The 11,904-nt window shown below is 47.5% G+C and overlaps 1 pseudogene; it reads left to right on the top strand.

Annotated features, from left to right (window-relative positions):
* The first annotated feature begins 1,038 nt into the window (after window positions 1-1,038).
* Window positions 1,039-5,487, top strand: LOC124697648 (annotated as a pseudogene).
* The last annotated feature ends 6,417 nt before the right edge of the window (window positions 5,488-11,904 follow it).

Genomic DNA, 11,904 nt, shown 5'->3' with positions numbered 1-11,904 from the left:
GATATGTTTGATCCAAGATATTGACATTCTCTTGATTCTAAACAAATTGACATTTTAGCACAAAGGGATCTAAGAAGAGACTTATCAATTAAGAAGGGTCCTGAAGATAGATACTCCGGGAGATTTTCTGCACTATTCTATACTAGAGATCTATCAAATGGAGGAATCATTTGGATCGACTATTTTATACCTCTTGTTGATCAAGCAATTTCCTCACTCAAAACCAGATTTGAAAAATATAAGGGATACCATAAATTTTTTGGTGTCTTATTTACCTATAAAAGGTTGCAGTCATTAGATAATTATAGCTTGAAATCTTTTTATGAGAATCTCCCGGCATTCCTTACAAAAGATAAAAAAATATGATATTGATGCCAATGATTTTTCTGTTGAGCTGAAGCTTCTTCGAGAATTCATCGAAGAAAATCTGGGACCTGTTGATGTTCTGAATTTTTCGAAGAGGCATGATTGTTTTTCCAACGCAAGTATTGCATATAGAGTTTTGTTGACCATTCATGTGACTGTTGCATCAGTAGAACGGAGCTTTTCTAAGTCGAAGCTATTGGAGTCATATATGCGTACGACGATGACACAACAAAGACTCTGATTTGGCGACAATATCACTTGAAAGTGAAATATTGGAGAAGATTTCTTATGAGGATATCATTGAAGATTTCATTTCGAAGAACCCTAAAAGAATGATGTTATTCAAATAATTATTATGCAATCGGGAGTTGACTTGGTATGATTCTTAATATATCTAATTCTTATGTAAAATATTATGACATAAGCAATATATATGTTGAATATTTCGAATTTGCTAGTACAATAGGGGGCCGTTTCCGAGTTTCGCACAGGGCCCGAATTTTGCCGGCCGGGCCCTAGTATGTAATCCTACCTAGACTCGAACTCCAACACTTAGTAGTTACATATGTAGCGACGGCTAGCTAGCTCCATACACACGCCGGCCTTGGATCAGGAAGAACTTGATCTTCGGACTTCGATCGAGAAAAAAAGCCTAATTAAGATAAGAATAAGATGGACGTCGCCGTTGCCGACGAGAAGGCCGCTGCTGCATGTGTTCAACTTTATTGGCTAGACCTAGTGAGTTTCCGAGCGGTGCGTGGTAGCGGCCCCGGCCGTCTACCGCGGCCTGGTGCTTCAGGACGCCGACCCGCTCCTGTTGGTCCGCCTCGACGGCTCCCTGGCGAGGGAGTCCGTCGACCTCAAGATCCTTGACAGGAGCGCTCTCCATGTCGGCCAGATCGTCGTGTCCGCGTCCGACGTCGGTGGGCAGATCGGCGTCGTCACCGGCGTCACCACCGTTCTGGACCTCGCCCACCTAAACGACCGCGGCAAATCGAAGAAACTCATCAGGGGCGTGTCGCCCTCCGGCGTGCGGCGCGTCAGGGCGCTCAGCCTGGGCGATTACGTCGTGTCCGGGGCGTGGCTGGGCCGGGTGGTGGAGGTGTCCCTCGACGCCGATATCATGTTCGACGACGGCGCTGTCTGCAGGGTCAGCGACGTCGAGTCCACGGACCTAAGACCGGAGAATCCAGAAGCTTTTTACCGTCCCCAGATGAACACCATATTCTACCCTAGGATGCGTGTCGTCACCGGCGACTCGGCGGCCGTCTTCGAGGAGGCGCGGTGGCTAAACGGCCACTGGAAGCCGGACCGCGAAGTAGGCACGGTGGTCAACGTGGAGATGGTCGGCGTCTTTGTCTACTGGATCGCGTCCGCGCAACACGGCACCAACGAGCAGCTCGTCCTTGAACTCGCTCCTCAGGCCTACCAGAGTCCTGACAGCCTAACATATTTCAGCTCTGCGCCCGATTGCAGCTGGGGTTTAGGTGACCGTGTCTTTCTTACCGACGCTTCCGTGTCTCTTCCTGACAATCACCACCCGGATGACCAACAACAGCCCACCGCCATGGCTGTCTACAGAACTCGCACCACCGTCGACGTGTTGTGGCAAGACGGCACGCGGCAACATGGAGCACGATCGACGTCCCTCGCCCCCTCCAGCTACATGAACGAGCATGGGTTTTTCCCAGGGCAGTACGTCGTCGACAATGCTTGTACCGATGACATAATCGATGGCACCACCGGCGCCGGAGATGACAACATGGTAGCTACACATAGTGGATCGACGGCAAGGCGCGTCGGCGTCGTACGGAGTCCAAATTCCGAAGACCAAACGGTAGACGTGTCGTGGCTGCACCCTGACAACTGGGAGGTCCAATGCGACGACACAGTGAGTGTGTATGATCTGGGCACGGACCCTGACCACTCTGTATTCTACGGAGACGTAGTCGTTCGTCTCTTGTCAGACATCACCGGAGGTACACCACTGGCACATGACAAGAGCGCCCCCGACGATCTTTCATGGGTCGGACATGTTGTTGACCTTCATGACGGCCACGTCCAAGTGAAGTGGGGGGATTGCAGTACGTCAACGGTATGCATACATCGCCATATGCATTACTTCCTCCGTTGCATATTAGTTGTCGGTCACGGATGCGGATCATCTAAATGACGAGAACTAATATGGAACGGAGGAACTACATGTTACTTTCCTCCAGCCCACCACAAAGGGACAACTTAGTCCTCTTATCTCTCTCTACTTCGCTTAACAATTGCTTTGCATATGATGTTTCAGGTATTGCCCCATGAGATCAGTATCGCCAACAAGGAAGACTACACACAACTGCTGGCTAAAATGGGCGACTGGGCGGAGGAGGGCGCCGTTGATGCTACAGAAGAATTGTGTGCTGCTAATACGGTACCTATCCACTCCAATAGAAACATTATTGCATGCATCATGCACCTTAACATGCATAACCTGAACACTGATGTGGCAATATTTCCAATTGCAGGAAAATCAACAAGATAATCCAGCAGATGCTAGAACCGTCGAAGGCGGCATGATTGAAGAAGGCAGTGACGGTTCCATGAATGAATTAGATGGTCCTGCTACAACCACGCAGAATGTGGAAGTGACCGAGCATGTTGTAACTATAGCTAGTCACGAAGATCCTAACGTTGGTAGCACTCTGACTGAGGGCGGCTTTGCTCTAGTGACAAGAAGCAATGCAAGTGACGGGGAGGACGACTCTGCAGAAGATCTGGTGGTGATCAAGGCCACAGCATATGCCACTCGAGATGATGATCCTTCTAAGTTCCCACGTTTTGATATAGTGCCGAGCCCACCGGCCGATCACATTTACCTTGACACCAAGGAGCAGGTATACTCTCCTTTTCCCCTTATACTCTCACATTATGCACGGTCAAAATCTCTCTTTTTTTTTTCTCGCAAAAAAAAAATCTCTCTTATTTTTAAATAGTATAAGCCAAAACCCTGTGTGCATCCAGCTTATACTACAAAAGACAAGAAACATTTTTCTATAGGTTTTCACAACAATGAATAAAAAAATGCCAGAACAATTAAGGGAATACCAACTAATAGTTTGGATTTTTTTTTTTGGTAAAATATGGCTATCTCTAGCTCACGTGTGTATGAGCTATTCTGAGTTCCCAACTCTTGAAGATAACCGTTAAAAAAAACTCTATAGAGTAATCCCTAATGTGAGGCTGTTTTTTTTTTATAATTTAGCTTCTATCTTATATACCCAGAAATATGGAGTGCCCGCTGATATGTACCTTCTTTTTTTCGTTAAGCGTATGTTAACTTAGCCCCACTTACTGATAGTTTCATGGCTTCACCCCCTACATGCCCATATTATTTCAGTTTTTTGTAAAAAAAATGTAGCGTTATTCGCCATACAATAGTTGGTCCGAGAGATATACACCTTTATCTTTTAAATATTCTTGTTGTAAATACCAACATCTGATCTACCATAAATAGTACTTCCTCCGATCCATATTACTTGATACTAAAATAGATGTATCTACAACTAAGATATGTCTAGATACATCTATATTAGCGTCAAATAATATAAATAAGAGGGAGTAGATTTTTGTACTATATAGTTCCCTACATAGTCCATTGTATCTATCAATAATTTAAGATAATCAACCACATAGTACTTATGACTGTGTCAAAGACATCTAGTATTAGGGTAATACGTATTTGGAGTTTTGGACAATATATGCAATGAAAATTATTCATTGGATTCATATTCAAAATAGGTTTCCAATCATATAATTTTTGTGGCGTATTACTTATAATTTCTGACCAAATTAATGGTTGAAGTTTTCTCAAAGTGTGTATTACCCTAATAAACCGATATGGAGGGAGTAGTATGTATGACGTTGCTTCATGTAGGTTCAAGAAACTACAGTAGTACATCGAATGAGAGGCTGGTTTAAAATCCAATGGTTTGTTGAACAAATTAAACACCGTTGACCAATGCTGTTTCTTGTGTCGAATGAACTTGCAGGACAGCAAATACGGAAAGAAGTGGGTCACGATGGTGCAGAAGGAGTGGAAAATACTTCAGAACAGCTTACCAGGTACATATAAGTGACCTTAGCCCGAGCGTGCCCTTTGCATGCAACGTTCAAAATCGTAGAAAACAATAATTGCATCCTCTCATCTAAAAAATGTTACTAGTTTTTTTTTCTCAAGTGAAAATTTACAAACTCTGGCCTAATTTATAAAGCAAAACCATAACCGTTTATAATACCATATCTACAGCATTATATAGCCATCATAAAATACATCTCCTTATTTAATACTATTTATTTTGACATGGAGTTTATATGTTGTTATAATTACTTAATTGGATGAAATTGACAAATCAATATGTTGCTACGTATGCAGACACCATCTACGTGCAGGCGTTCGAGGAACGCATGGACTTATTCCGGGCAGTTATTGTGGGCGCTAGAGGGACACCATACCACAATGGGCTTTTCTTCTTCGACATGCAGTTACCACCATCCTACCCGGCCGAGCCTCCGCATGTGTACTACCACTCCTTTGGCCTACGACTAAATCCCAACCTGTACGAGTGTGGTAGAGTGTGCCTTAGCTTGTTGAATACCTTCGGTGGCGAGGGCACTGAGGTGTGGTCACCGGGAACGTCAAGCCTACTCCAGATCGTTGTCTCCCTACAAGCTCTGGTTCTCAACGACCAGCCCTACTACAACGAAGCTGGCTATGAGCAGCTGGTTGACACGTTGGAGGGCCACCGCAATGCGTTGCCCTATAGCGAGAAGGCCTTCTTGCTCACTCTCCGAACTGCGCTCCACCTCTTGCACCGGCCGCCAAAAGGTTTTGAGAAATTTGTCAAGGATCACTTCTGCCGATGCGGGATGTACGTGCTCGAGACGTGCCAGGCGTACTTGCATGGATGCGTGGCTACCAATCATGGGAGCATGAAGTTACTATGCTCGACCGGCTTTAGGATCGCGCTTGCCAATTTGGTACCGAGGCTCGTGACCATGTTCAAAGAGATTGGTGCCGAAGATTGCAACCCGAGCTTTCTCACGACTGGCGCCGATGATTGCGACCAGAGCTAGATATGTTTTCTTGCCCTATGCGGATGCCGCTTGCAATCCTAGGCACAACCCCACAGTCTCTTATAGGATATATCTTCGGCCGGGAACAACAATATTGTTAACAAAAAGTATTTGGAGTTTTCATTTTATTGTGGGGTTATAGTGGGTATTGGATGAGACCCACCGTATATTTTTTGACAATCTATACCATGATATATTTAGTAGCAAATAGTACATGGTAGAATATACATACTCCCTTCGATTCATATTAATTGACTTCAATATAGATGTATCTAGAACTAAAATGTGTCTAGATACATTCATATTGGAGTCAATTAATATGAACCGGAGGGAGTAACATATTTCCGGAAATTATATAAAATTAAGTTTAAAAGAAACGGATAAAACTTTTAGGTCTTCAAACTCTTTATTCTTCTATCGCCCAATTTTATATTTTTTTGAAAGCAGCCAAAGAAAAGTAAGATATATTATATATATACCAAACTACATGGTTAAAAATTAGTACCAACAACAAGCAACCATTAAAATAATCAACCAACATCTGCAAAAGTATCTACACCAGTATTTTTACTGATGTAAATATTTAACCATTGATTGTTAAGGTCAAACCATTTTTAAAATTGTGCGATAATAGGAAAGCACAAATTGTTGGTAAAGGAGAATCTATTATAGTACGAAATTTCAAATACTCGCAAAGCACGACTAGCTAGGTTGAATACCCGGTGAAAAAAGTGATAGCTAACTTACAGCGTAAAACGGGTTACTCCTCTGATAAATATATCTAGACACATTTTATCGGAGAGAGTACTAATTTTTCTATGCAGTGGTAGCGCACATACGTGCCCCTTGCTAAGGTGAGCTAGCACGAATGCCTCCTAGCTTTTGTTGCTACGCACTAGCTAGCAGCAGCAGCGTATCAGCCAGCGAGAGCGCTGGGGCCATCGAGGGCGACGTGCTTGCTGTTGCCAAACCTCTCAACGCCCGGCCGAACATCAGCCAGCGAGCGCGGCGGCGCGGCGAGCTGGCCGAGCGCTGCGGCTAGTGAGCGGGCCGTGCTGCTGCCGCCAAACATCTCGACACGGTAAGTTGTCGGTGGACCGTGGACACATGCATTGTCTAGAGGCGCAACTTCGACCACGACGACGGTGGAGACGAGCTCGTTCATGCGGTCGGCGGCTCGTTAGTAGCATATGAACGAGTATATAATCTCTTTGTAGCATATATGCACATAAATCATTGTACCACTTTGCCCATACGGACACAACAAAAAATTGATACATGTAGCAAGTCGCAACACAATATGCAACATCGACAAAGTTTTTCAAAAATTAACCTTCCCAACGACCATGAAGTCACCACCATGGCCGATTCGAGCTTGCCATATGGTTATCAAAGTCGTTGCTGAACATTACGACACCGCCTGAACTCATGCGTCGGCATCTCCCGGTCCACGCCATTGCAAAAACCAGCACACCACCGCTGCCACCGCCACCGTCAGCAATGAAAAGGCCACACTGGCTGAAAAAGATGGCGAACGACCACAAGGCGAGCTTGTCCTTGATTTGTCGTCACCGCTCGTCACCTCCATTGCTGGCGCTACCACGCCCCCGTGACACCCGTAATCTGGCGCCGCCTCCATGTGCGGCAGATTCCATCAGCCACAAGCAGCTACGGTGGTGGAGCGTCACCTGCCGCCCCCTCGACGGGAGCGCAACCACCTCTACGTCACGGTGCTAGAGTGCCAGCAACGTTCGATAGAGGCGGACAATGCGGCCACAACGATGTCTCTCATCCCGACGGCGCACCTTGACCGCAGTAGGGTGCTAGCGGACAAACGGGCGTTCAAAGCAGAGAGGCGAGCCCCATCGCTCAGGTTTCGTGTTGAACTAAAATTATGACAATTTTCATCGAATGATCCGTTGTATGCCTCTGTTTCCCTATGTTACGTAGTATATACTTATGTTATTCTGATGATCATTGTTTTTGAGTCGCCGAGTCAAGTCAAGTCGTCGAGGTTGCGGCTCGTGACTTAGTGACTTGACTCAGCGACTAGGGCTTGATTAATCGCCCCAAGTCGCCATGGCCTAAATTGGATTTTTAGGGGCAGAATTAGACGTAGTTGGCAATCAAAAATCAGAATTCGGCCTGTCAGCCCAACTAACAGCTCCCAGCCTACCCCTCGTCACTAAAACCTAAAACCTAGAATCTGAACACAGCCGCCAGCCTCGAGCCTCTCTGTCCTCGAGCCTCCTCCTAGCGCAGCCAGCCTCTATCCTCGGGCCTCCTCCTAGCGCCGTCAGCCTCTACGCCGCCGGTGAGGAGCGGCGGCGACCGGAGGCAGCCAGCCTTGCCGCGCGACCCTCTCCTTCCTCCTAGCGCCGTCGGCCTCGCAACCTCCTGAGCTCTGCACTTTCTCTCCCTTCCTCTCTGAAATCTGGTGACGGCTCGAGCCTCTCCTCCTAAGCCGCTGTATAGTCGCTGGAAGTCGCCGCCGTTGAGCCAGTGACATGGCGCGACTTGCTCCGTGAGTCAAGTCGCCTGCCCGAGCCAACCACGCCACGACGACTCGGCGATTAGTCGGCGACTCAAAAACCATGCTGATGATCATAGAGTTCCCCCGAAAAAAAATGTGGCCATACGGTTGAAGCCAAGGCAAGAAAGTTCATCTGTATTGACCCACCGAAAATTTGCTAACGCAATTGCCTCAAAGTTCCAATAAAGAAAACGGATGCAAAATTTTGTTGTGTGAGGCGGGACAGATAACTACAGTACTGGCGAGGGGGGTCCCAGGTCCCAGGTTGGTACGTTGTTCCGCCGCGAGCCGTGCGTGCCGCGTGCGGTGTGTAGGTGGTGTGGCCAGCCACGGAAAGTCGGAAAGACTGCGCCGGCCTGGATCGATCCATCGGACGGAAAGGATAATGCATGCTGGAAGGCTGTTGTGAACTGAGTAAACGCTCCACTTGAAAGTTTGTACGTACAACATGAAACATTGGATTTATACTTTATACCGCTTATATAATGGGCGACGCTGAGCATCGGTCGCCTGAAAAAGAGACAAAAATCGGTCGTCCTCCGCTCCATCCGATCGAGATCCGACGTCCAGAATCAACCGTAATGTAACTTTTATGTTTTGCCTCCTAGTTTTTGGAAACTCAACCTGCAGCTCTTCTCTTCCCCAGTTAAACTGAAAAGTTATATCCTTTTGGGCCCGATATCCTCAATATTTACAACAAAAATACCACCCGACGACGGATCTGAGTCATAACGAGTATTACAACAAAATCCTCACCCCGCTTACAAAAAACTATACTATTACAACAATATATTCACAACAAAATTTCAAAATGTAAATGTTATAAAAAATGGATAATTAACAACTATTTTTCTACATGTTGGTTTACAACAAAAATTGACATCAATTACAATAAAAAATCAAAAGCTATAACAACAAAAAACATGTGTTCGTGACTATGAAAAATTGGTTAAACAATAACACATTTTCTATATATTTAGTTACAATAAAAATCACCAACTATTTTACCAAAAATTATAGGCGATTGCAATAAAACAATTTATGGCAAACGCACAGGTAAACATTACAACATCTCTGACGAGCTTTCTTTATAAATTTTATACGCAATTGTTACAAAACTAACGAACGTATACAATATCTCTACGTGCGGCATGACGAAGCTAGAGATCGAGGTAGACGAACCAAGACAAGCATGCGTAACATTTGTGTCAACGTAATAAATCTCCAATGCTAAAAAATAGTAAAGCTAAATTAAGCTACCAGCTAACTAGCTAAGCAAGCACGGATGGATGAAGTGCATGTGCTTGTAGTATGGGGTTGGCTGCTTTGCTTGCATGGGCTGCGCTGGCTGGTTTGCTTGCATGGGCTAAAATCACAGCAGGGCGTGTTTATGGGCTAATGGGGTGTTTGGCAGCCACATGTCCGGCGGAACTGGATATTGGGCATGGTACAGCGCCCACGCCTCCGGCACGGTTAAGCTGCCGCGGCCGAAGCCATTCGCGGCGGCGATCTTGCGGGAGGACGAGGTCGACATTGTCTGGAGCGACGAGGAGAAGATCTGGGAGGGGGGAGGCGACGGCGACGAGAAGGTTTGGGAGCGGTGAGAGATTGGGACGAACCGCAGGGCGTCTTAATGTACAGCGGCGGCAGCGGGGTGGTTGCACGCAATAACGCCGGCGCGGACGGCCACGCGGCCATGCACAACGAGACGCGTCCCTGCGTCGCCTGGGAAAACAGGGACACCATTAACGTCGCTTGACCAAAGGTAGGCGGCGGGGTTTTAGGCTTCCGAGCCGCTGACGCGTCGGGCCCGCGTCGGTTCGTCTCGCTTTTCGTTGTGTCCGGCGTGCCCGGAGCGTCCCCTGTGGGACGGGGACGGGCTCGGGGCGCCGGACACCGTATCGGGGCGCGCCGGACAAAAATGGTCTTTGGGGGACGCGGCTGGAACGTTTTTTTGGTCCGGCGCGCCCCAAATTGCTTTGGGGGACGCGGCTGGAGATGCTCTTAGCCTTGCATCAACATTATATGGCTATCTTTAAGTCCGGTTCTTGGTCTATTGGTCATGCTGCCCCAAGCCTGAGCTATTCCACTGGGATTCATTTGAGTTGTGCGAATCAGTAGAGCAAAGTTATAATTGTCACATCTCCACCACATTATTATGTTTGCACACAAAAATCTTCAATCACTGCAAGACCAGTAGGTCTAAGTGAACAAGCTTATCTTATTTGGCATTGTAGCACATGATCATCTTTGATTGATGGCACTCATACTGAAGATGTCGTCCTCTTGCTATCCGTGTTGTGTCATCGCAGGTGGACGACAGCAACTTCATTGATAATCCTCAAATTTAAGAGCGAGGACCCTCTAAGTAGCCTTGCAATTTTTTTCCCTCCCCAGCTCTCAAGCCTCTGCAGTAGCCTTGTTCTTCCCCCTCCTTTGACCGGTCCGCCGACGACCACTCCGCCGGAATAGCTGGCTGGAGTAGGTCTAGGTTGGTTGCCGGAGTAGTCTAGGTGTAGATTTGTAGGTTTTCTAGTTGTTTGTGGCAGTTTTCCACCATTTGGGTGGATGCCCCGTAGAGGGGGCGGTGGCCTGGATCCTCGCCGCCGGATCCCGGCCAGGCTAGGGTTGCTGCTGGCGCTATCTCTGCTCCGGTGGTCGGAGGGAGGTGCGACGGGAAACGACGCCGTCTTCTTCAATAAATCTGCGGCGACAGGTTCTTCTCCATCCTTCGTCTGCAGTGAAGATGAAGCTCCCCAGGCATGCTCGACGGCCCGGCATCGTCGTCATCGAGGTTGATGTAGAGACTGAGACGCTCGCCCTCTAAGCGAAGGTGCTCCGCCGTGCTCCAGGCTTCGACCCATTCGTCGGTATCGAGGGTACTCCTCGGCAATACCCTCCGATTGGGGCTTAGGGTTGATGGAATCCTGTAAGCTGACACGAGACATCGGTTCACAGACAAGCGGGGAGAGCGATTTACCTAGGTTCGGGGCCCTCGATGAGGTAAAACCCTTACGTCCTGCCTGTTTGATCTTGATTATGAAAATAATGGGTTACAATGGGGTGCCGAAGGTTTCGGCTGAGATCTCGTCGAGAGGCTAAGTGCTGCGGCGAGCTAGCTCTAGAGTTCTGGTGGCTAAAGTTGCTAAGATTGATCGTGTCCCTCGGTAGCCCCTCTCCTGTCCTTTATATAGGAGGCCAGGTCTCAAGAGGTCCAACCGGGTACGACTAGGTTTACAGGAGTCCTAGCTCTAAACTTTCCTTGTTCGGCTCCTTCTTTGTCTTGTCTTTCAAGGAATCTTTTGCTGCATCATCCAAGTGGCCCGCCTTGCCATCGAGTACCTTCATGGGCCTCCAGTTAGATTGTACGGGATAGGGCAATGTCGGTTACCCGAAGGGTAATGCCCACGTCAGTAGCCCCCGAGTGTCTAGCCGAAGATAATTCGGGTAGAGACTAAAGCATGCCTTCACCTAATGTTCTTCTTCTTGATTGTTCTTGTCCATCTTGTATCATCATCATCTTCTATCGGGTGCGCGTCCAGCGCTCCCGATGGGAGTAGCCCCCGAGTCTAGGTACGGATGCTTGCAATCCGTCCGTAGACTCAAGTTGTACCACTCAAACGTTTTACTTTGCCGAAGTTTTTCTGCAAGTCTCCATGGGTCATTCGATACATTTGTACCAAGGCTTGTTTTCTTCAGTAAGTCTTCAACGCGTAAGGGATAATGAGTAACGTGCCCAACTTTTGCTGGTTAACTGCCGATGGCAAAACAACGTCACCCTACGCAGAATCAAGTCCCCGGGCATGATCCTGGAGTGCAAAAAAGTTCTATCGGGTGCGCGTCCAGCGCTCCCGATGGGAGTAGCCCCCGAGTCTGGGCACGGG

This window comes from Lolium rigidum, chromosome 3, assembly GCF_022539505.1.
Source record: "Lolium rigidum isolate FL_2022 chromosome 3, APGP_CSIRO_Lrig_0.1, whole genome shotgun sequence".
NCBI classification, from domain to species: Eukaryota; Viridiplantae; Streptophyta; class Magnoliopsida; order Poales; family Poaceae; genus Lolium; species Lolium rigidum.
This window is presented reverse-complemented; position numbering and strand designations above follow the sequence as displayed.